The 26,895-nt window shown below is 44.5% G+C and overlaps 1 protein-coding gene across 4 annotated transcripts in view; it reads left to right on the top strand.

Moving 5' to 3' along the window:
• The window catches only part of tox2 (TOX high mobility group box family member 2), a 209,774-nt gene that overhangs the window by 92,347 nt on the left and 90,532 nt on the right, over positions 1 to 26,895 (top strand). The gene's annotated exons all lie outside the window — the stretch shown is intronic.

Raw genomic sequence — 26,895 nt, 5'->3', positions numbered from 1 at the left:
ACCAGGGATATATTTCCGTCCCCACCCCTTTCCGCCTTCTGCAAAGACCGTTCCCTCCGTGACTACCTGGTCAGGTCCACGCCCCCCTACGACCCACCCTCCCATCCTGGCACTTTCCCCTGCCACCACAGGAACTGTAAAACCTGTGCCCATACCTCCTCCCTCACCTCTATCCAAGGCCCTAAAGGAGCCTTCCACATCCACCAAAGTTTTACCTGCACATCCACTAATATCATTTATTGTATCTGTTGCTCCCGATGCGGTCTCCTCTACATTGGGGAGACTGGGTGCCTCCTGGCAGAGCGCTTTAGGGAACATCTCCGGGACACCCGCACCAATCAACCACACCGCCCCGTGGCCCAACATTTCAACTCCCCCTCCCACTATGCCAAGGACATGGAGGTCCTGAGCCTCCTTCACCGCCGCTCCCTCACCACCAGACGCCTGGAGGAAGAATGTCTCATCTTCCGCCTCGGAACACTTCAACCCCAGGGCATCAATGTCGACTTCAACAGCTTCCTCATTTTCCTTCCCTCACCTCATCCTAGTTTGAAACTTCCAGCTCAGCACTGTCCCTATGACTTGTCCGGACTTGTCCTACCTGCCTATCTTCTTTTCCACCTATCCACTCCTCCCTGACCTATCACCTTCATCTCCTCCCCCACTCACCCATTGTACTCCATGCTACTCTCTCCCCACCCCCACCCCCTCTAGCTTATCTCTCCATGCTTCCAGTTTACTGCCTTTATTTCTGATGAAGGGCTTTTGCCCGAAACGTCGATTTCGCTGCTCGTTGGATGCTGCCTGAACTGCTGTGCTCTTCCAGCACCACTGATCCAGAATCTGGTTTCCAGCATCTGCCGTCATTGTTTTTACCTACACTGCTGTAAACCCCCCCGCTGTAAACCCCCACTGTAAACACCCCACTGTAAACACCCCACTGTAAACACCCCACTGTAAAAACCCTACTGTAAACACCCCGCTGTAAACACCCCACTGTAAACACCCCACTGTAAAAACCCTACTGTAAACACCCCACTGTAAACACCCCACTGTAAACACCCCACTGTAAAAACCCTACTGTAAACACCCCGCTGTAAACACCCCGCTGTAAACCCCCCACTGTAAACACCCCACTGTAAACACCCCACTGTAAAAACCCTACTGTAAACACCCCGCTGTAAACATCCCACTGTAAACACACCGCTGTAAACATCCCACTGTAAACACCTCGCTGTAAACACCCCACTGTAAACACCCTGCTGTAAACACCCCACTGTAAAAACCCTACTGTAAACACCCCACTGTAAACACTCCGCTGTAAACCCCCCACTGGAAACACCCTACTGGAAACACCCCACTATTAACATCCCACGGTAAACACCCCGCTGTAAACAGTTGAAAATGTGTTGCTGGTTAAAGCACAGCAGGTCAGGCAGCATCCAAGGAATAGGAAATTCGACGTTTTGGGCATAAGCCCTTCATCAGGAACGAATTTCCCGAAAGGCCCGAAACGTCGAATTTCCTATTCCTTGGATGTTGCCTGACCTGCTGTGCTTTAACCAGCAACACATTTTCAACTGTGATCTCTAGCATCTGCAGACCTCATTTTTAACCCCGCTGTAAACACCCCACTGCAAAAACCCCACTATAAACACTCCCCTTTAAACATCCCGCTGTAAACACCCTACTGTAAACACCCCACTGCAAAAACCCCACTATAAACACTCCCCTTTAAACACCCCGCTGTAAACACCCTACTGTAAACACCCCACTATAAACACTCCCCTTTAAACATCCCGCTGTAAACACACCGCTGCAAACACCCCACTGTAAACACACCGCTGTAAACATCCCGTTGTAAACACCCCGCTGTAAACATCCCGCTGTAAACACACCGCTGTAAACACACTGCTGTAAACACCCCGCTGTAAACACTCCACTGTAAACATCCCGCTGTAAACACACCGCTGTAAACACACTGCTGTAAACACACCGCTTTAAACACTCCACTGTAAACACTCCACTGTAAACATCCCGCTGTAAACACACCGCTTTAAACACTCCACTGTAAACACTCCACTGTAAACATCCCGCTGTAAACACTCCACTGTAAACACAGCGCTGTAAACACAACGCTGTAAACACACCGCTGTAAACACTCCACTGTAAACACCCCGCTGTAAACACACCGCTGTAAACACACCGCTGTAAACACTCCACTGTAAACACTCCACTGTAAACACAACGCTGTAAACACACCACTGTAAACACCCCACTGTAAACCCTCAGCTGTAAACACATCACTGTAAACACCCCATTGTAAACATGTCACTGTAAATACACCGCTGTAAATACCCCGTTGTAAATACACCACTGTAAACACCCTGCTGTAAACACAGCCCTGTAAACACCCCGCTGTAAACAGACCACTGTAAACACTCCGCTATAAACACCCCACGGTGAACACCTCGCTGTAAACACTCCACTGTAAACACTCCACTGTAAACATACCACTGTAAACACCCCACTTTAGACGCACTGCTGTAAACACCCCACTGTAAACACACCGCTGTAAACACCCCACTGTAAACACCCCGCTGTTAACACCCCACTGTTAACACCCCATTGGTAAACACATCGCTGGAAACACCCCACAGTAAACACCTCACTGTAAACAGCTGCAAATGTGTTGCTGGTCAAAGCACAGCAGGCCAGGCAGCATCTCAGGAATAGAGAATTCGACGTTTCGAGCATAAGCCCTTCATCAGGAATCAGATTCCTGATGAAGGGCTTATGCTCGAAACATCGAATTCCCTATTCCTGAGATGCTGCCTGGCCTGCTGTGCTTTGACCAGCAACACATTTGCAGCTGTGATCTCCAGCATCTGCAGACCTCATTTTTTACCTCACTGTAAACACTCCACTGTAAACACCCCACTGCAAACACCCCGCTGTAAACACCCCGCTGTAAACAATCCACTGCAAACACTCCACTGTAAACACCCCACTGTAAACACACCACACTGTAAACACCCTGCTGTAAACACACCACTGTAAACACCCCGCTATAAAGACCCCACTGTAAATACGTCACTGTAAACACACCACTGTAAACACCCCACTGTAAACACACCACTATAAACACCCCACTGTAAACACCTCAATGTACACACGTCACTGTAAACACCCCGCTGTAAACACTCCACTGTAATCACCCCACTGTAAACACCCCGCTGTAAACAACCCATTGTAAACACATCGCTGTAAACACTCCACTGTAAACATGTCACTGTAAACACCCCGCTGTAAACACCCCACTGTAAACACCCCACTGTAAACACACCGCTGTAAACACCCCACTGTAAACACTCCACTGTAAACACACTGCTGTAAACACACCGCTGGAAACACCCCACTGTAAACACCTCACTGTAAACACTCCACTGTAAACACACCACTGTACACACCCCACTGTAAACACACCACTGTAATTGCCCCGCTGTTAACACCCCACTGTTAACACTCCACTGTAAACGCACCGCTGGAAACACTCCACTGTAAACACCCCACTGTAAACACCCCACTGTAAACACACCACTGTAAACACAACGCTGTATGCATCCCACTGTACACATCCCGCTATAAAGACCGCTCTGTAAACACACCGCTGTAAACACCCCACTGTAATAACCCCACTGTAATCATCTCGCTGTAAACACCCCACTGTAAGCACACCACTGTAAACATGTCACTGTAAACACACCGCTGTAAACACCCTGCTATAAACACACCACTGTAAATCCCCACTGTAAAACCCCACTGTAAACACTCCACTGTAAACACACCACTGTAAACACCCCACTGTAAACACCACAATGTAAACATGTCACTGTAAACACTCCGCTGTAAACAATCCACTGTAAACCCGCCGCTGTAAATACCCCGCTGTAAACACCCCGCTGTAAACACCCCGCTGTAAACACACCGCTGTAAACATTCCACTGTAAACACCACACTGCAAACACTCCGCTGTAAACTCCCCACTGTAAACACCCCACTGTAAACGCCCCACTGTAAACACCCCACTGTAAACACTCCACTGTAAACAACACACTGTAAACATCCCACTGTAAACACCCCACTGTTAACACCCCGCTGTAAACACCAAACTGTAAACAGGTCACTGTAAACACACCACTATAAGCACACCGCTGTAAACACCACGCTGTAAGCACACCACTGTAAAAACGTCAGTGTAAACACCCCGCTGTAAACACTCCACTGTAAACATTCCACTGTAAACACCCCACTATAAATGCTCCACTGTAAACACCCCGCTGTAAACACACCACTGTAAACACCCAGCTGTAAACATACCACACTGTAAACACCCTGCTGTAAACACACCACCGTAAACACACAGCTGTAAACATTCCACTGTAAACCCCCCACAGTAAACCCCCCACTGTAAACACACCGCTGTAAACATTCCACTGTAAACACCACACTGCAAACACTCCGCTGTAAACTCCCCACTGTAAACGCCCCACTGTAAACACCCCACTGTAAACACTCCACTGTAAACATGTTTACTGTACACGTTTACAGTAAACATGCCACTGTAAATATGTCCCTGTAAACACCCCGCTGTAAACACACCACTGTAAACATCCCACTGTAAACACCCCACTGTTAACACCCCGCTGTAAACACCACACTGTAAACAGGTCACTGTAAACACACCACTATAAGCACACCGCTGTAAACACCACGCTGTAAGCACACCACTGTAAAAACGTCACTGTAAACACACCACTGTAAACACCCTACTGTAAACACCCCACTGTAAATACACCACACTGTAAACACCCTGCTGTAAACACACCGCTGTACACATTACGCTGTAAACACCCCACAGTAAACACACCACCGTAAACACACCGCTGTAATCATCCCACTGTAAACACCCCGATATAAAGACCCCACTATAAACACCTCAATGTACACACGTCACTGTAAACACCCCGCTGTAAACACTCCACTGTAATCACCCCACTGTAAACACCCCGCTGTAAACAACCCACTGTAAACACATCGCTGTATACACTCCACTGTAAACATGTCACTGTAAACACCTTGCCGTAAATACCCCACAGTAAACACACCGCTGTAAACACCCCACTGCAAACACACCGCTGGAAACACCCCGCTGGAAACAATCCACTGTAAACACCCTGCTGTAAACACCTCACTGTAAACACACCACTGTAAACACTCCACTGTAATCGCCCCGCTGTTAACACCCCGCTGTTAACACCCCACTGTTAACACTCCACTGTAAACACCCCGCTGGAAACACCCCACAGTAAACACCTCGCTCTAAACACTCCACTGTAAACACCCCGCTGCAAACACCCCGCTGTAAACACCCCGCTGTAAACACACCACTGTAAACACAACGCTGTATGCATCCCACTGTAAACATCCCGCTATAAAGACCCCACTGTAAACACCCCACTGTAAACACACCGCTGTAAACATCCCACGGTAAACACCCCACTGTAATAACCCCACTGTAATCATCTCGCTGTAAGCACACCACTGTAAACATGTCACTGTAAACACACCGCTGTAAACACCCCACTGTAAACACACCGCTATAAACACCCCGCTGTAAACCCCCACTGTAAAACCCCACTGTAAACACTCCACTGTAAACACTCCACTGTAAACACACCACTGTAAACACCCCACTGTAAACACCCCAATGTAAACATGTCACTGTAAACACTCCGCTGTAAACAATCCACTGTAAACCCGCTGCTGTAAATACTCCGCTGTTACCACCCCACTGTAAAACCACACTGTAAACACTCCACTGTAAACACACCGCTGTAAACACCCCACTGTAAACACACCGCTGTAAACACACCGCTGTAAACACACCGCTGTAAACATTCCACTGTAAACACCATACTGTAAACACTCCGCTGTAAACACCCCACTGTAAACACCCCGCTGTAAACACCCCACTGTAAACACCTCGCTGTAAACACTCCACTGTAAACACACCGCTGTAAACACAGCGCTGAAAACACACCGCTGAAAACACTCCACTGTAAACACCCTACTGTAAACATGCCACTGTAAACATGTCCTTGTAAACACCCCGCTGTAAACACCCCACTGTAAACTACACACTGTAAACATCACACTGTAAACATGTCCCTGTAAACACCCCACTGTTAACACCCCACTGTAAACAGGTCACTGTAAACACACCGCTATAAGCACACCGCTGTAAACACCCCACTATAAACACCCTGCTGTAAGCACACCACTGTAAAAACATCACTGTAAACACCCCGCTGTAAACACCCCGCTGTAAACACCCCGCTGTAAACAATCCACTGTAAACACACCGCTGTAAACACAGCGCTGAGAACACACCGCTGTAAACACCCTGCTGTAAACACCCCACTGTAAACACACCACTGTAAACACTCCACTGTAAACACCCCACTGTAAACACTCCACTGTAAACACCCCACTGTAAACGCCCCGTTATAAACACATCACGGTCAACACACCGCTGTAAGCACACCGCTGTAAACACCCCACTGTAAACACCCCACTGTAAACATGCCACTGTAAACATGTCCCTGTAAACACCCTGTAGTAAACACCCCGCTGTAAACATGTCCCTGTAAACACCCCACTGTTAACACCCTGCTGTAAACACCACACTGTAAACAGGTCACTGTAAATACCCCACTGTAAACATGTCCCTGTAAACACCCCACTGTTAACACACTGCTGTAAACACACTGCTTTAATCACCCCACTGTAATCACCCCGCTGTAAGCACCCCACTGTATACTCCCCACTGTAAACACCCCACTGTAAACACTCCACTGTAAACACCCAACTGTAAACACCCCGTTATAAACACATCACGGTCAACACACCGCTGTAAGCACACCGCTGTAAACACACCACTGTAAAGACCCCAATGTAAACACTCCACTTAAACCCCCCCACTGTAAACACGTCACTGTAAACACCCCGCTGTAAACATGCCACTGAAATACCCCACTGCAAACACCCCGCTGTAAACAGACTGCTGGAAACACCCCACTCTAAACACCTCGCTGTAAACACTCCACTGTAAACACACCACTGTAAACACACCGCTGTAATCATCCCACTGTAAACACCCCGCTATCAAGACCCCACTGTAAATACGTCACTGTAAACACACCACTGTAAACACCCCAATGTAAACACACCACTATAAACACCCCACTGTAAACACCTCAATGTACACACGTCACTGTAAACACCCCGCTGTAAACACTCCACTGTGATCACCCCACTGTAAATACCCCGCTGTAAACACTCCACTGTAAACCCCCCACTGTAAACACACCGCTGTAAACACCCCGCTGTAAACACCCCACTGTAAACACACCACTGTAAACACCCCACTGTAAACACACCGCTGTAAACACTTCACGGTAAACACCTCGCTGTAAACACTCCACTGTAAACACACCACTGTAAACACCCCACTGCAAACACACCACTGTAAACACCCCACTGTAAACACACCGCTCTAAACTCTCCACGGTAAACACCTCGCTGTAAACACCCTGCTGAAAACACCCCACTGTAAACAAGTCGCTGTATACACCCCACTGTAAACACCCCACTGTAAACACACCGCTGTAAACACTCCACGGTAAACACCTCGCTGTAAACACTCCACTGTAAACACCCCACTGTACACACACCGCTGAAAACACCCCACTGTAAACACCCCACTGTAAACAAGTCGCTGTAAACACCCCACTGTAAACACACCGCTGTAAGCACACCACTGTATACTCCCCACTGTAAACACCCCACTGTAAACACTCCACTGTAAACACCCCACTGTAAACACCCCGTTATAAACACATCACGGTCAACACACCGCTGTAAGCACACCGCTGTAAACACACCACTGTAAACACACTGCTGGAAACACCCCACTGTAAAGACCCCAATGTAAACACTCCACTTAAACCCCCCCACTGTAAACACGTCACTGTAAACACCCCGCTGTAAACATGCCACTGAAACACCCCACTGCAAACATCCCGCTGTAAACAGACCGCTGGAAACACCCCACTCTAAACACCTCGCTGTAAACACCCCACTGTAAACACACCACTGTAAACACACCGCTGTAATCATCCCACTGTAAACACCCCGCTATCAAGACCCCACTGTAAATACGTCACTGTAAACACACCACTGTAAACACCCCAATGTAAACACACCACTATAAACACCCCACTGTAAACACCTCAATGTACACACGTCACTGTAAACACCCCGCTGTAAACACTCCACTGTAATCACCCCACTGTAAACACCCCGCTGTAAACACTCCACTGTAAACCCCCCACTGCAAACACACCGCTGTAAACACTCCACGGTAAACACCTCGCTGTAAACACTCCACTGTAAACACACCACTGTAAACACCCCACTGCAAACACAGCGCTGTAAACACTCCACGGTAAACACCTCGCTGTAAACACCCCGCTGTAAACACCCCACTGTAAACACACCGCTGAAAACACCCCACTGTAAACAAGTCGCTGTATACACCCCACTGTAAACACCCTACTGTAAACACCGCTGTAAACACTCCACTGTAAACACCCCACTGTAAACACACCGCTGAAAACACCCCACTGTAAACACCCCGCTGTAAACATACCGCTGTAAACACCCCGCTATAAACACCCCGCTGTAAAGACCCCACTGTAAATACGTCACTGTAAACACCCCACTATAAACACCCCATTGTAAACACCCCACTGTAAACACCCCACTGTAAACACCCCGCTGTAAACACCCCGCTATAAACACCCCGCTGTAAACCCCCACTGTAAACACCCCACTGTAAACACCCCACTGTAAACACACTGCTGTAAACACCCCACTGTAAACCCACCGCTGTAAACACACCGCTGTAAACACCCCACTGTAAACAATCCACTGTAAACACACCGCTATAAACACTCCACTGTAAACATCCCACTGTAAACATGCCACTGTAAACATGTCCCAGTAAACTCCCCACTGTTAACACCCCGTTGTAAACACCACACTGTAAACAGGTCACTGTAAACACCCCGCTGTAAACATGCCACTGAAACACCCCACTGTAAACACTCCACTGTAAACACCCCACTGTAAACACACCGCTGTAAACACCCCACTGTAAACACCCCGCTATAAACACATCACGGTCAGCACACCACTGTAAACACACTGCTGGAAACACCCCATTGTAAATCCCCCAATGTAAACACTCCACTTAAACCCCCCCACTGTAAACACGTCATTGTAAACACACCGCTGTAAACACTCCACTATAAACTCCCCACTGTAAACATCCCACTGTAAACATGCCACTGAAACACCCCACTGCAAACACCCCGCTGTAAACACACCGCTGGAAACACCCCACTCTAAACACCTCGCTGTAAACACCCCACTGTAAACACCCCGCTGTTAACACCCCACTATAAACACACCGCTGTAAACACCCCACTGTAAACACCTCGCTGTAAACACCCCGCTGTAAACACCCCGCTGTTAACACCCCACTATAAACACACCGCTGGAAACATCCCACGGTAAACACCTCGCTATAAACACTCCACTGTAAACACACACCACTGTAAACACCCCACTGCAAACACACCACTGTAAACAATCCACTGTAAACACCCCGCTGTAAACACTCCACTCTAAACACACCACTGTAAACACAGCGCTGAAAACACCCCGTTGTAAACACTCCACTGTAAACAGCCCACTGTAAACACACAGCTGTAAACACCCCACTGTAAACATGTCCCTGTAAACATCCCACTGTTAACGCCCCACTGTAAACACCCCACTGTAAAACCCCCACTGTAAACACCCCACTGTTAACACCCCACTGTAATCACCCCACTGTAAACACCCCACTGTAAACAGGTCACTGTAAACACACCGCTGTAAGCACACCGCTGTAAACACACCGCTGGAAACACCCCACTCTAAACACCTCGCTGTAAACACCCCACTGTAAACACCCCGCTGTAAACACCCCACTGTAAACACCCCGCTGTAAACACCCCACTGTTAACACCCCACTATAAACACACTGCTGGAAACATCCCACGGTAAACACCTTGCTGTAAACACTCCACTGTAAACACACACCACTGTAAACACCCCACTGCAAACACAGTGCTGAAAACACCCCGTTGTAAACACCCCACTGTCAACAGCCCACTGTAAACACACCGCTGTATACACCCCACTGTAAACATGTCCCTGTAAACATCCCACTGTTAACACCCTACTGTAAACACCCCACTGTGAAACCCCGCTTTAAACACCACACTATAAACAGGTCACTGTAAACACACCGCTGTAAGCACCCCACTGTAAACACCCCGCTGTTAACACCCCACTATAAACACACCACTGGAAACATCCCACGGTAAACACCTTGCTATAAACACTTCACTGTAAACACACACCACTGTAAGCACCCCACTGCAAACACACGGCTGTAAACACCCCGCTGTAAACACCCCGCTATAAACACATCACGGTCAACACACCACTGTAAGCACACCGCTGTAAACACACTGCTGGAAACACCCCACTGTAAAGACCTCAATGTAATCACTCAACTGTAAACACTCCACTATAAACACCCCACTGTATACACACCGCTGTAAACATTCCACCGTAAACACTCCACTGTAAACACCCCGCTGGAAACACACTGCTGGAAACACTGTAAACACCCTACTGTAATCACCCTGCTGTAAACACCCCACTGTAAACACCCCAATGTAAACACGTCACTGTAAACACCCCACTGTAAATCCCCTGCTGTAAACACCCCATTGTAAACACCCTGCTGTAAACACCCTGCTGTAAACACCCCGCTGTAAACACCCCACTGTAAACACCCTGCTGTAAACACCCTGCTGTAAACACCCCGCTGTAAACACCCCACTGTAAACACCTCTCTGGAAACACACCGTTGGAAACACTGTAAACACCCCACTGTAATCACCCTGCTGTAAACACCTCACTGTAAACACCCCACTGTAAACACCCCACTGTAAACACCCCAATGTAAACACCTCACTGTAAACACCTCACTGTAAACACCCCACTGTAAACACCCCACTGTAAACACCTCAATGTAAACACATCACTGTAAACACTCCACTGTAAACATCCCAGCTGTAAACACCCCACTGTAAACACCCCACTGTAAAACCCCCACTGTAATCACCCCACTGTAAACACTCCGCTGTAAACACCACACTGTAAACAGGTCACTGTAAACACACCGCTGTAAGCACACCACTGTAAACACACCACTGTAAACACACCGCTGGAAACACACCGCTGGAAACACCCCACTCTAAACACCTCGCTGTAAGCACCCCACTGTAAACACCCCGCTGTAAACACCCCACTGTAAACACCCCACTGTAAACACACCGCTGTAAACACCCCACTGTAAACACCCCGCTGTTAACACCCCACTATAAACACACCGCTGGGAACATCCCACGGTAAACACCTCGCTGTAAACACTCCACTGTAAACACACACCACTGTAAACACCCCACTGCAAACACACCGCTGTAAACACCCCGCTGTAAACAGCCCACTGTAAACAGCCCACTGTAAACACAGCGCTGAAAACACCCCGTTGTAAACAGCCCACTGTAAACATGTCCCTGTAAACATCCCACTGTTAACACCCCACTGTAAACACCCCACTGTAATCACCCCGCTGTAAACACCACACTGTAAACAGGTCACTGTAAACACACCGCTGTAAGCACCCCACTGTAAACACCCCGCTGTTAACACCCCACTATAAACACACCACTGGAAACATCCCACGGTAAACACCTCGCTGTAAACACCCCACTGTAAACACACACCACTGTAAGCACCCCACTGCAAACACACCGCTGTAAACACCCCGCTGTAAACACTCCACTGTAAACACATCCGTTGTAAACACCCCGCTGTAAACACAACACTCTAAACACCCCGCTGTAAACACCCCGCTATAAACACATCACGGTTAACACACCACTGTAAGCACACCACTGGAAACACACTGCTGGAAACACCCCACTGTAAAGACCCCAATGTAATCACTCAACTGTAAACACCATACTGTAAACACACATCTGCAAACACCCCACTGCAAACACCCCACTGTAAACACCGCACTGTAAACACCCTGCTGTAAACACCCTGCTGTAAACATACCGCTGTAAACACTCGGCTATAAACACCCTGGTGTAAACACCCCGCTGTAAACACTCCACTATAAACACCCCAATGTAAACACACCGCTGTAAACACGTCACTGTAAACACCCCACTGTAAACACACCGCTGTAAACACCCCGCTGTAAAAACCCCACTGTAAACACACTGCTGTAAACTCCCCACTGTAAACACCCCGCTGTAAACACGTCACTGTAAACACCCCGCTGTAAACACCCCGCTGTAAACACCCCACTGTAAACACCCCGCTGTAAACACCCTGCTGTAAACCCCCAGCAGCAAATTCCATGCTGTAAAAACCCCATTATAAAACCTGTGCTGTAAAAACCCTGCTGAAGAAACCCCATTGTAAAAACCCCGCTATAATATTCATGCTGTAAATTCTGTGCTCTAAAAACTCTGCTTTAAAAACCATGCTGTAAATCCCCGCTGTGAAACCGTGCTGTAGAAACCGTGCTGTAAATACCCACCAGTAAAAACCCCGCTGTAAAAACCCCGCTGTAAAAACCCCGCTGTAAAAACCCCGCTGTAAAAACCGTGCTGTAAAAACGGTGCTGTAGAAACCATGCTGTAAAATCCCCGCTGATATAGCCGTGATGTAAAACCGCATTGTAAAAACCTCGTTGTAAAATCCCCATCATAAAACCCGTGCTGTAAAAACCATGTTGTAAAAACCCCGCTATAATACCCGTGCTTTAAAAACCCTGCCATAAAACCCGTGGAGTAAAAACCATGCTGTAAAAACCGTGCTATAACAACCCCACTGCAAAAACCGTGCTGTAAACACATCGCTGCAAAAACCCCGCTGTAAAAACCCTGCTGTCAAAAACATGATCTAAAAACCATGCTGTAAAAAACACTCTGCAAAAACCGCGCTATAAAAAACGTGCTGTAAGATCCGTGCTGTAAAACCCATGCTGTAATAACCGTGTTGTAAAAACCATGCTGACAAAACCGCGCTTTAAAAACCGTGTTGTAAAAATCGTGATGTAAAAACCGTGTTGTAATAGCCATGCTGTAAATCCCTGCTGTAAAAACAATGCTGTAATGATCCCACTGTAAAAACCGTGCTGTAACAACCCCACTGCAAAAACCTCGCTGCAAACACCGTGCTGTAAAAACTGTTTTGTAACCACCCCGCTACAAAAAACCCAGCTGTATAAACACATCTGTAAAATCTGTGCTGTAAAAGCCATGCTGTAAAAGCCCCACGGTGAAAACCCCACTGTAAAAACCACAATGTAAAAACTGCGCTGTAACAACTGTGCTGTAAAACCCGTGCTGTAAAAAACCCACTGTAAAATCTGTGGCGTAATAACCGTGCTGTGTAAAACCCGCTGTATAAACCCCGCTATAAAAACCTTGCTGTAAAAACAGTGCTGCAAAAGTCCAGCTGTAAATACCATGCTTTAAAAACCGTGCTGTGAAAACGTCGTTGTAAAAACCTCGCTATAAAATACATGCTGTAAATATCCCGCTGTAAATCCCCGCTGTAAATCCCCGACGTAAATCCCCACTGTAAAAACCGTGCTGTAAAATCCCCGCTGTAAATCCCTGCTGTAAAAACCGTGCTGTAAAATCCCCGCTGTAAATTCCCGCTGTAAAAACCGTGCTGTAAAATCCCCGCTGTAAATCCCCGCTGTAAATTCCCGCTGTAAAAACCGTGCTGTAAAATCCCCGCTGTAAATCCCCGCTGTAAATCCCCGCTGTAAATCCTCACTGAAAATCTCCGCTGTAAATCCCCGCTGTAAAAACCGTGCTGTAAATCCCCGCTGTAAATCCCCGCTGTAAAAACCGTGCTGTAAATCCCCGCTGTAAATCCTCACTGAAAATCTCCGCTGTAAATCCCCGCTGTACAAAACCCTGCTGTAAAAACTGTGCTGTAAAATCCCTGATGTAAAAACCGCAAAATAAAAACCTGCTGTTTAAACTGCGCTGTAAAAATCCCGCTGTAAAAATACCTGCTCTGATAACCGTGCTGTAATAACCCTGCTGTAAAAACAGTGCTGTAAAAACCCTGCTGTAAAAAACGTACTGTAAAAACTGTGCTGTAGAAACCGTGCTGTGAAAACCACGCTGAAATAACCCCACTATAAAAACCATGCTGTAAAAGCTGTGCAGTGAAAACCGTGCTGTAAAAACCCCACTGTAAAAACCCTGCTGTAAAAACCGTGCTGTAAAATCCCTGATGTAAAAACCGTGAGGCAAAAACCCTGCTGTTTAAACTGCGCTGTAAAAACCGTGCTGTAAAAACACCACTGTTTAAACCGTGCTGTAATAACCCCGCTATAAAAACCGTGCTGTCAAAACCCCACTGTAAAAACTCCACTGTAAAAAGTCCGCTGTAAAACCTGTACTGTAAAAACCATGCTGTAAAAAACGTGTTGTTAAAACCGTGCTGTAAAACTCCTGCTGTAAACATACCTGCTCTAATAACCGTGCTGTAAAAAAAGTGCTGTAAAACCCCGCTGTAAAAACGGTGCTGTAAAAACACTGCAGTAAATACCTGCTGTGAAAAGAATGCATGACAAAACCGTGCTGAAAACACCCTGCTGTAAAAACCGTGCTGTAATAACCCCGCTGTAAAAACCGTGCTGTAATAACCCCGCTGTATAAACTATGCTGTAATAACCCCGTTGTAAAAACTGTGCTGTAAAAACCCCACTGTAAAAACCCTCCTGTAAAAAGCGTACTGTAAAAACCGTGCTGTAAAAACCGTGCTGTAAAAACCGTGCTGTAAAAACCCCACTGTAAAAACGGTGCTGCAAAAACCGTGCTGTAAAAACTGTGCTGTAAAAACTGTGCTGTAAAAACCCCACTGTAAAAACCGTGCTGTAAAAACCGTGCTGTAAAATCCCTGATGTAAAAACCGTGAGGCAAAAGCCCTGCTGTTTAAACTGCGCTGTAAAAACCGTGCTGTAAAAACACCACTGTTTAAACCGTGCTGTAATAACCCCGCTATAAAAACCGTGCTGTCAAAACCCCACTGTAAAAACTCCACTGTAAAAAGTCCGCTGTAAAACCTGTACTGTAAAAAACCATGCTGTAAAATCCGTGTTGTTAAAACCGTGCTGTAAAACTCCTGCTGTAAAAATACCTGCTCTAATAACCGTGCTGTAAAAAAAGTGCTGTAAAACCCCACTGTAAAACCCCACTGTAAAAACGGTGCTGCAAAAACACTGCAGTAAATACCTGCTGTGAAAAGAGATCATGAGAAAACACCCCGCTGTAATAACCCCGCTGTAAAAACCGTGCTGTAAAAACTGTGCTGTAATAACCCCGCTGTAAAAACTGTGCTGTAAAAACGGTGCTGCAAAAACCTTGCTGTAAAAACCCCTCTACAAAAACCGTGCTGTAAAACCGTGCTGTAATAACCCTGCTGTAAAAACGGTGCTGCAAAAACCCTCCTGTAAAAACCGTACTGTAAAAACCGTGCGTAAAAAAACCCCACTGTAAAAACTGTGCTGTAAAAACCCCACTGTAAAAACCCCACTGTAAAAACTGTGCTGTAAAAACCCCACTGTAAAAACCGTGCTGTAAAATCCCTGATGTAAAAACCGTGAGGCAAAAACCCTGCTGTTTAAACTGCGCTGTAAAAACCGTGCTGTAAAAACACCACTGTTTAAACCGTGCTGTAATAACCCTGCTATAAAAACCGTGCTGTCAAAACCCCACTGTAAAAACTCCACTGTAAAAAGTCCACTGTAAAACCTGTACTGTAAAAACCATGCTGTAAAATCCGTGTTGTTAAAACCGTGCTGTAAAACTCCTGCTGTAAAAATACCTGCTCTAATAACCGTGCTGTAAAACTCCTGCTGTAAAAATACCTGCTCTAATAACCGTGCTGTAAAACCCCGCTGTAAAACCCCGCTGTAAAAACGGTGCTGTAAAAACCCTGCTGTAAAAACCCTGCTGTAAAAACCGTGCTGTAAAAACACCACTGTTTAAACCGTGCTGTAATAACCCCGCTATAAAAACCGTGCTGTCAAAACCCCACTGTAAAAACTCCACTGTAAAAAGTCCGCTGTAAAACCTGTACTGTAAAAACCATGCTGTAAAAAACGTGTTGTTAAAACCGTGCTGTAAAACTCCTGCTGTAAACATACCTGCTCTAATAACCGTGCTGTAAAAAAAGTGCTGTAAAACCCCGCTGTAAAAACGGTGCTGTAAAAACACTGCAGTAAATACCTGCTGTGAAAAGAATGCATGACAAAACCGTGCTGAAAACACCCTGCTGTAAAAACCGTGCTGTAATAACCCCGCTGTAAAAACCGTGCTGTAATAACCCCGCTGTAAAAACCGTGCTGTAATAACCCCGCTGTATAAACTATGCTGTAATAACCCCGTTGTAAAAACTGTGCTGTAAAAACCCCACTGTAAAAACCCTCCTGTAAAAAGCGTACTGTAAAAACCGTGCTGTAAAAACCGTGCTGTAAAAACCGTGCTGTAAAAACCCCACTGTAAAAACGGTGCTGCAAAAACCGTGCTGTAAAAACTGTGCTGTAAAAACTGTGCTGTAAAAACCCCACTGTAAAAACCCTGCTGTAAAAACTGTGCTGTAAAAACCGTGCTGTAAAATCCCTGATGTAAAAACCGTGAGGCAAAAGCCCTGCTGTTTAAACTGCGCTGTAAAAACCGTGCTGTAAAAACACCACTGTTTAAACCGTGCTGTAATAACCCCGCTATAAAAACCGTGCTGTCAAAACCCCACTGTAAAAACTCCACTGTAAAAAGTCCGCTGTAAAACCTGTACTGTAAAAAACCATGCTGTAAAATCCGTGTTGTTAAAACCGTGCTGTAAAACTCCTGCTGTAAAAATACCTGCTCTAATAACCGTGCTGTAAAAAAAGTGCTGTAAAACCCCACTGTAAAACCCCACTGTAAAAACGGTGCTGCAAAAACACTGCAGTAAATACCTGCTGTGAAAAGAGATCATGAGAAAACACCCCGCTGTAATAACCCCGCTGTAAAAACCGTGCTGTAAAAACTGTGCTGTAATAACCCCGCTGTAAAAACTGTGCTGTAAAAACGGTGCTGCAAAAACCTTGCTGTAAAAACCCCTCTACAAAAACCGTGCTGTAAAACCGTGCTGTAATAACCCTGCTGTAAAAACGGTGCTGCAAAAACCCTCCTGTAAAAACCGTACTGTAAAAACCGTGCGTAAAAAAACCCCACTGTAAAAACTGTGCTGTAAAAACCCCACTGTAAAAACCCCACTGTAAAAACTGTGCTGTAAAAACCCCACTGTAAAAACCGTGCTGTAAAATCCCTGATGTAAAAACCGTGAGGCAAAAACCCTGCTGTTTAAACTGCGCTGTAAAAACCGTGCTGTAAAAACACCACTGTTTAAACCGTGCTGTAATAACCCTGCTATAAAAACCGTGCTGTCAAAACCCCACTGTAAAAACTCCACTGTAAAAAGTCCACTGTAAAACCTGTACTGTAAAAACCATGCTGTAAAATCCGTGTTGTTAAAACCGTGCTGTAAAACTCCTGCTGTAAAAATACCTGCTCTAATAACCGTGCTGTAAAACTCCTGCTGTAAAAATACCTGCTCTAATAACCGTGCTGTAAAACCCCGCTGTAAAACCCCGCTGTAAAAACGGTGCTGTAAAAACCCTGCTGTAAAAACCCTGCTGTAAAAACTGTGCTGTAAAAACACCACTGTTTAAACCGTGCTGTAATAACCCCGCTATAAAAACCGTGCTGTCAAAACCCCACTGTAAAAACTCCACTGTTAAAAGTCCGCTGTAAAACCTGTACTGTAAAAACCATGCTGTAAAAACCGTGTTGTTAAAACCGTGCTGTAAAACTCCTGCTGTAAACATACCTGCTCTAATAACCGTGCTGTAAAAAAGTGTTGTAAAACCCTGCCGTAAAAACCCCGCTGTAAAAACGGTGCTGTAAAAACCCTGATACAAAAACCGCAAGGTAAAAACCGTGCTGCTTAAATCGTGCTGTAAAAACCCCCGCTGTTTAAACCGTGCTGTCAAAACCCCGTTGTAAAAATTCCACTGTAAAAACTCCGCTGTAAAACCAGTACTGTAAAAACCGTGCTATAAAAACCATGCTGTAAAAGCCCCGCTGTAAAAAACGTGCTATAAAATCCCTGATGTAAAAACCATGTTGTTTAAACCGTGCTGTTAAAACCGTGCTGTCAAAACGCTGCTGTGTAAACTCCACTGTAAAAACTTCACTGTAAACCAGTACTGAAAAAACCATGCTGTAAAAATCCTGCTGCAAAGGCTGTGATGTAAAAACACCGCTGTAAACATTGTGCTGTAAAAGCTCCGCTGTAAAAACCCCACTGTGAAAACCGTGCTGTAATAACCCTATTGTAAAAATCTTGCTGTGAAAACCCCGTTGTTAAAAACCCCGCTGTAAAAACATTGCCGTAAAAACTGCATTGTAAAAACCCCACTGTAAAATCCGTGCTACAAAAATTGTGCTGTAAAAACTGTGCTGTAAAAACTGCTTCAAAAATCCCACTACAAAAACAGTTGTAAAAACCCTGCTGTAAAAAATGTGTTCTAAAAACTGTGTTGTAAAAACCCCGTTGTAAAAACTACGCTATAAAACCCGTGTTGTAAAAAACCCTCTGTAAAAACCACTCTGTAAAAACTCCGCTGTAAAAACCCCGTTGTAAAAATCCTGCCATAAAACCCATGCTGTAAAAACCCTGCTGTAAAAACCCTGCTGTAAGAACACTGTTGTAAAACCCATGCTGTAAAAAGCGTGCTATTACAACTGTGCTGTAAAAACCTCGCTGTTAAAAGCCCTGTTGTAAAAAGCGCGCTGTAAAAACCATGCTGTAAATACCGTGCTGTAAAAACCCCGCTGTAAAAACCGCTTTGTAAAAACCATGCTGTAAAAGCTGTGCCGTAAAAATCCCACTGCAAAAACACCTTTGTAAAAACCCCGCAGTAAAAAACGTGCTCTAAAAACCATGTTGTAAAAATCCCACTGTAAAAAACGTGCTCTAAAAGCCATGTTGTAAAAATCCCACTGTAAAAACCCCTTTGTAAAAACTACGCTATAAAACCCATGCTGAAAAAAACCCTCTGTAAAATCCCCGCTGTAAAAACCGTGCTGTAAAAACACCACTGTAAAAGCCGTGCTGTAAAAACCGAACTGTATAAACCCCGTTGTAAAAATCACGCTACAATACCAGTGCTGTAAAAACCGTGGTGTAAAAACCCCGCTGTTAGAACACTGTTGTAAAAACCATGCTGTAAAAACTGTGCTGTAAAAACTGTGCTGTAACAACCCTGCTGTAAAAACACAGCTGTAAAAACCCCGCTATAAAACACGTGCACTTAAAGCCGTGCTGTAAAAACCTGGCTGTAAAAACCCTGATGTAAAAACTGTGCTGTAAGACCCCGCTGTAAGACCATGCTGTAAAAACCATGTTGTAAAAACAATGCTGGAAAAATCGTGCTATAAAAACCCCACTGTAAAAACCGTGCTATAAAAACTGCGCTGCAAAAACCCCGCTGCAAAAACACCACTTTAAGAGCCATGCTATAAAAACTGTACCGTACAAACCTCGCTGTAAAATCCGTGCTGTAAAAACCGTGCTGTAAAAACCGTGCTGTAAAAACCGTGCTGTACAAACCCCACTGTAAAAACTGTGCTATAAAAACTGTGCTGTACAAACCTCACTGTAAAAACCGTGCTGTAAAAACCATGCTGTAAGAACACTGTTGTAAAAACCATGCTGTAAAAACCCCACTGTAAAAACTGTGCTATAAAAACTGTGCTGTACAAACCCCGCTGTAAAAACACCGTTGTAAAAACCCCGCTATAAAACACGTGCTGTAAGAACCCCACTGTAAAAAACAGTGCTGTAAAAACAGTGCTGTAAAAACCCCGCTGTAAAAACCATGCTGGAACAACCCCTCTGTAAAAACCATGCTCTAAAAACCGTGCTGTATAAACCCTGCTGTATAAACCCTGTTGTAAAAATCGCGCCATAATACCCGTGCTATAAAAACCGTGCTGTGAAAACCATGCTGTAAAAATCCTGCTATAATGCCTGTGCTATAAAAACCGTGCTGTAAAAACCCCGCTGTAACACTCGTGTCGTATAAACTGTGCTGCAAAAAACCCCACTGTAAAAACCCCGCCTTAAAACCATACTGTGAATACCCCGCTGTAAAAACCATGTTGTAAAAGCCGTGCTATAAAAACCCCTCTGTAAAAATACCGTTGTAAAAACCCCACTGTAAAAACTGCACTGTAAAAACCATGCTGTAAAAACCATGATGTCAAAATCCAGCTGTAAAAACCGTGCTGTAAAACACCGCTGTAAAAACAGTGCTGTAAAAACCCAGCTGTAAAAACCGTGCTGTAATAACCCCGCTGTAAAATCTGTACTGTAAAAACCCCACTGTAAAAACACTGTTGTAAAATCCTCACTGAAAAAACCGCCATGTAAACACTGTGCTATAAAAACCGTGCTGTAAAAACCCCGCTGTATAAACCCTGTTGTAAAAATCGCGCTATAATACTTGTGCTATAAAAGCCGTGCTGTAAAAACCATGCTGTAAAAATACCGTTGTAAAAACCGCACAGTAAAAACCGTGCTGTAACAACCGTGCTGTCAAAAGCCGTGCTGGAAAAACTCTACTGTAAAATCCCTGCTGAAAAAACCGCCATGTAAACACTGTGCTATAAAAACCGTGCTGTAAAAACCCCACTGTATAAATTCTGTTGTGAAAATCCAGCCTTAATGCCCGTGCTATAAAAACCCCGCTGTAAAAACTCCCCTGTAAAAACCATGCTGTAAAAACCCCGCTTTAACACTTGTGTGGTAAAAACCCCGCTGTAAAAACCCCGCTCTAAAAACCATGCTGTACAAACCATGCTGTAAAAACCCTGCAGTAAAATCCGTGCTGTAAAAACCCCATTGTAAATACCCCGCTGTAAAAACCTTGCTGTAAACACCCCTGCTGTAAAAACAGTGTTGTAAAAACCCCGCTGTAAAACCCCACTGTTAAACCCCTGCTGTAAATCCCCGCCGTAAAAACCGTTCTGCAAATGTCCGCTGTAGAAATCGTGCTGTAAAATCCCCGCTGTTTAAATCGTGCTGTAAAAATCCCGCTGTAAAAACCCCACTGGAAAAACTATGCTGCAAAAACTGTGCTGTAAAAACCCCGCTGTAAAATCCGTGCTGTAAAAATCTTGCTGTAAAAAGCGTGCTGTAAAAACCCTGCTGTGAATCCCTGGTGTAAAAACCCTGCTGTAAAAACTCCACTGTAAAAACCCCGCTGTAAAAATGGTGCTGTAAAAACCCTGCTGTAAATCCCCACTGTAAATCCCCACTGTAAAAACCCCACTGTAAAAACCGTGCTGCAAAAGGTCCGCTGTAGAAATTGTGCTGTAAAATCCCCGCTGTTTAAATCGTGCTGTAAAAATCCCGCTGTAAAAACCCCACTGGAAAAACTATGCTGCAAAAACTGTGCTGTAAAAACCCTGCTGTGAATCCCTGGTGTAAAAACCCTGCTGTAAAAACTCCACTGTAAAAACCCCGCTGTAAAAAGCGTGCTGTAAAAACCCTGCTGTGAATCCCTGGTGTAAAAACCCCGCTGTAAAAACGGTGATGTAAAAACCCTGCTGTAAATCCCCACTGTAAAAACCCTGCTGTAAATCCCCACTGTAAAAACCCCACTGTAAATCCCCACTGTAAATCCCCACTGTAAATCCCCGCTGTAAAAACCGTGCTGCAAAAGGTCCGCTGTAGAAATTGTGCTGTAAAAACCCCACTGTGAAAACCCCACTTTAAAAACCTTGCTGGAAAAACCCCGCTGTAAAAACGTTGCCATAAAAACTCTGTTGTAAAACCTCCGCTGTAAAATCCATGCTACAAAAGCCGTGCTGTAAAAACTGTGCAGTAGAAACGGTGCTGTAAAAACACTGCTGTAAAAACTGTGCAGGAAAAACCGTGCTGTAAAAACCCCGCTGTTAAAACTGTGTTGTAAAAAGCATGCTGTAAAAACCCCGCTGAAAAACCCTGCTTTAAATCCCCCCTGTAAAAACCGTGTTGTAAAAGCCATGCTGTAAAAAATCCTGCTGTTAAAACCCCGCTGTAAAAACCGTGCTGTGAAAACCCCGCTTTGTAAATCCCGTTGTAAACATCCCGCTATAATATCTGTGCTATAAAATCCGTGCTGTAAAAATTACACTGTAAAAACCCCCTTGCAAACACCGTGCTGTAAAAATCCCACTGTATAATCCCCATTGTTAAAACCGTGCTGTGAAAACCCTGCTGTAAAAACCATGCTATAAAAACCCCACTGTATAATCCCTGTTGGATAAATCCCGCTATAATACCCGTGATATAAAAACCGTGCTGTAAAAACCGTGTTGTAAAAACTGTGCTGTAAAAACCCCGCTTTAAAACCATGCTGTAAAAATCATGCTTTAAAAACTCCGCTGTATAAACCCCATTGTAAAAATCCCGCTATAATATCCGTGTTGTAAAAGCCGTGCTGTAAAAACCTTGTTGTAAAAACCATACTATAAAAACCCCGCTGTATAAACCCCGTTGTAAAATTCCCGCAATAATACCCATATTGTAAAAACTGTGCTGTAAAAACCGTACTGTAAAAACTCCGCTGTATAAACCCCGTTGTAAAAATCGTACTGTAAAAACTCCGCTGTATAAACCCCGTTGTAAAATTCCCGCAATAATACCCGTGTTGTAAAAACCGTGCTGTAAAAACCCTGCTGTAAAAACCCCACTTTAAAACCATGCTGTAAAAACCGTGCTTTAAAAACTCCGCTGTATAAACCCCGTTGTAAAATTCCAGCAATAATACCCGTGTTGTAAAAACCGTGCTGTAAAAACCCTGCTGTAAAATCCGTGCTATAAAAACCGTGCTGTAAAAACCCCGCTGTATAAACCCCATTGTAAAATTCCCACTATAATACCCGTGCTATAAAAACAGTCCTGTAAAAACCCTGCTGTAAAATCCGTGCTGTAAAAACCCCGCTGTATAAACCCCATTGTAAAATTCCCACTATAATACCCGTGCTATAAAAACAGTCCTGTAAAAACCCTGCTGTAAAATCCGTGCTGTAAAAACCCCGCTGTATAAACCCCATTGTAAAATTCCCACTATAATACCCGTGCTATAAAAACAGTCCTGTAAAAACCCAGCTGTAAAAACTGTGCTGTAAAAACCCCTCTTTAAAACCATGTTGTAAAAACTGTGCTGGAAAAACCGTGCTGTAAAAAACCCTGCTTTAAAAACCCCACTGTAAAAACCCAGCCTTAAAACCCCACTGTAAAAACCCAGCCTTAAAACCACGCTGTGAAAACCCCGCTGTAAAAACTGTGCTGTAAAAACCCTGCTTTAAAACCATGTTGTAAAAACAGTGCTGGAAAAACCATGCTATAAAAAACCCCACTGTAAAAACCGTGCTATAAAAGCCCTCTGTAAAAACCACTCTGTAAAAGCCCCGCTGTAAAAGCTGTGCTGTAAAAACCCCGTTATAAAAACTCTGCCATAAAATCCATGCTGTGAAAACCCCACCATAAAATCTGTGCTGTAAAAACACCGCTGCAAAAACCATGCTGTAAAAACACCGCTGTAAGAACACTGTTGTAAAAACCGTGCTATAAAAACCGTGCTATAAAAACTGTGCTGTAACAACCCTGCTGTAAAAACACAGCTGTAAAAACCCCGCTATAAAACACGTGCTCTAAAAACCCCACTGTAAAAAATGTGCTCTCAAAGCTGCTCTGTAAAAACCCCACTGTAAAAACCCTGCAGTTAAAACCCTGCTGTAAATCCCCGCTGTAAAAACCATGCTGCAAAAGTCCGCTGTAGAAATCGTGCTGTAAAATCCACGCTGTTTAAACCAATTTGTAAAAACCCCGCTGTAAACACCTAACTGTAAAAACCCCACTGTAAACATCTTGCCGTAAAAACCTCGCTGTAAAATCCGTGCTACAAAAACCGTGCTGTAAAAATTGTGCTGTAAAAACACTGTTGTAAAAATCTTGCTGTAAAAACTGTGCTGTAAATCCCTGGTGTAAAAACCCTGCTGTAAAAACGGTGTTGTAAAAACCCCAGTGTAAGAACACCGTTGTAAAAACCGTGCTGTAATAACCCCGCTGTATAAACCCCGTTGTAAAAACCGTGCTGTAATACCCGTGCTATATAAACCGTGCTGTAAAAACCATGCTGTCAAAACCCCACTGTATAAATCCCGTTGTAAAAATCCCGTTATAATGCCCGTGCTATAAAAACCCCACTCTAAAAACAGTGCTGTTAAAAACCCTACTGTAACAACCCTGCTGTAAAAACACTGTTGTAAAAACCCCGCTATTAAACACGAGCTGTAAAAACCCCGTTGTAAAACCAGTCCTGTAAAAACCATGCTGTAAAAATCGTGTTGTAAAAACTGTGCTGTAAAAATCCCGCTTTAAAACCATGCTGTAAAAAACCCTGCTGTAAAAGCCGTGCTGTAAAACCCTTTCTGTAAAAAACCCTCTGTAACACTCGTGTCGTAAAAACTGTGCTGCAAAAACCACACTATAACAACCCCGCTTTAAAACCATGCTGTAACAACCCCACTGTAAAAACACTGTTATAAAGACCCCGCTATTAAACACGAACTGTAAAAACCCCGCTGTGTCACTCGTGTCATAAAAACTGTGCTGCAAATATCCCACTGTAAAAACCCTGCCTTAAAACGGTGCTGTGAAAACCCCACTGTAAAAACCGTGCTGTAATAACCACACTGTAAAAGCCCCACTGTAAAAACCGTGCTATGAAAACCCACTGTATAAGTCCCGTTGTAAAAATCCTGCTATAATGCCCGTGCTATAATAGCCCCGCTCTAAAAACTGTGCTGTAAAAACCCCGCTGTATAAACCCTGTTGCAAAAATCACGCTATAATAACCGTGCTATAAAAACCATGCTGTGAAAACCCCGCTGTAACACTCGTGTCGTAAAAACTGTGTTGCAAAAACTATGCTGTAAAAACCATACTGTAAAAACAGTGCTGTACAAACCACTCTGTAAAAACCATGTTGTAAAAACCCCGCTATTAAACACGAACTGTAAAAACCCCGCTGTATCACTCGTGTCATAAAAACTGTGCTGCAAATATCCCACTGTAAAAACCCTGCTGTAAAACCAGTGCTGTAAAAACCCCACTGTATAAGTCCCGTTGTAAAAATCCCGCTATAATGCCCGTGCTATAAAAACCCCGCTCTAAAAACCGTGTTGTAAAAACCCCGCTGTATAAACTCCATTGCAAAAATCGCGCTATAATACCCGTGCTATAAAAACCATGCTGTAAAAACCGTGCTGTAACACTCGTGTCATAAAAACTGTGCTGCAAAAACTCCACTGTAAAAACCCCGCTTTAAAACCATACTGTGAAAACCCCACTGTATAAATCCTGTTGTAAAAATCCTGCTATAATGCCTATGCTATAAAAACCGTGCTGTAGAAACCCTGCTGTAAAAACAGTCCTGCAAAAACCCCACTGTAAAAACCATGCTGTAAAAACTGCCATGTAAAAACTGTGCTATAAAAACAGTGCTGCAAAAACCCCACTGTAACTACTGTGTTGTAAAAACCGTGCTATAAAAACCCCGCTATATAAACCCCGTTGTAAATATTGGTCTATAAAACCCGTGCTATAAAAACTGTTCTGTAAAAACCGTGCTGTAAAAACCCCGTTGTATAATCCCCATTGTAAAAATCCTGCTATAATGCCTGTGCTATAAAATGCCCGCTCTAAAAACCGTGTTGTAAAAACCCTACTGTATAATCCCTGTTGCAAAGATCGCGTATAATACTTGTGCTATAAAAACCGTGCTGAAAAAACCGTACTGTAAAAATCCCGCTGTAAAAACCGTACTGTAAAAACCCCACTGTATAAACCCCGTTACAAAAATCGCGCTATAATACCTGTGCTATAAAATCCATGCTGTAAAAACTATGCTGTAAATACTCCACTGTAAAAACCATGCTGTAAAACCCCGCTGTAACACTCGTGTCGTAAAAACAGTGCTGTAAAATCCCGCTGTTAAAATACCATTGCAAAGACCGTGCTGTAAAAACCGACTGTAAAAACCCATGTTGTATAAACCCCGCTATTAAACACGAGTATAATACAGTGCAAAAATACAAATTTCTGGTTCAGGGTCAATTTCTGTCACTTTATCCTGCATTCTCTTTAAGAATCCAACATTTTTTCCCGTTAGATTTGGACAACCATCTGTTGTCACACCCACCAGCTTGTCCAATTTTAGTCCCAATGTGTCCAAACATGCATTTACCTCCGTGAACAAATCACTACCAATTGTTGTTCCTTTCATTGACTGCATGGCTGCCAGCTCCTCTATGATTTTAAAGACCGTAGTTATCCCACGTACGAAGATGAATAGCTGGGCTGTGTCATGTATGTTGCAGCTCTCTTCCAAAGCCAAGGGAAATAAGTCAAAGTTGACCGCTCTGTGCTGCAGCTGAAGTTCAAGATTTC

The sequence above is a fragment of the Hemiscyllium ocellatum genome, chromosome 15, assembly GCF_020745735.1.
Source record: "Hemiscyllium ocellatum isolate sHemOce1 chromosome 15, sHemOce1.pat.X.cur, whole genome shotgun sequence".
Classification (NCBI taxonomy): domain Eukaryota; kingdom Metazoa; phylum Chordata; class Chondrichthyes; order Orectolobiformes; family Hemiscylliidae; genus Hemiscyllium; species Hemiscyllium ocellatum.
Note: the sequence above shows the minus strand (reverse complement) of the source record. Positions and strands in the feature narration are given on the sequence as shown.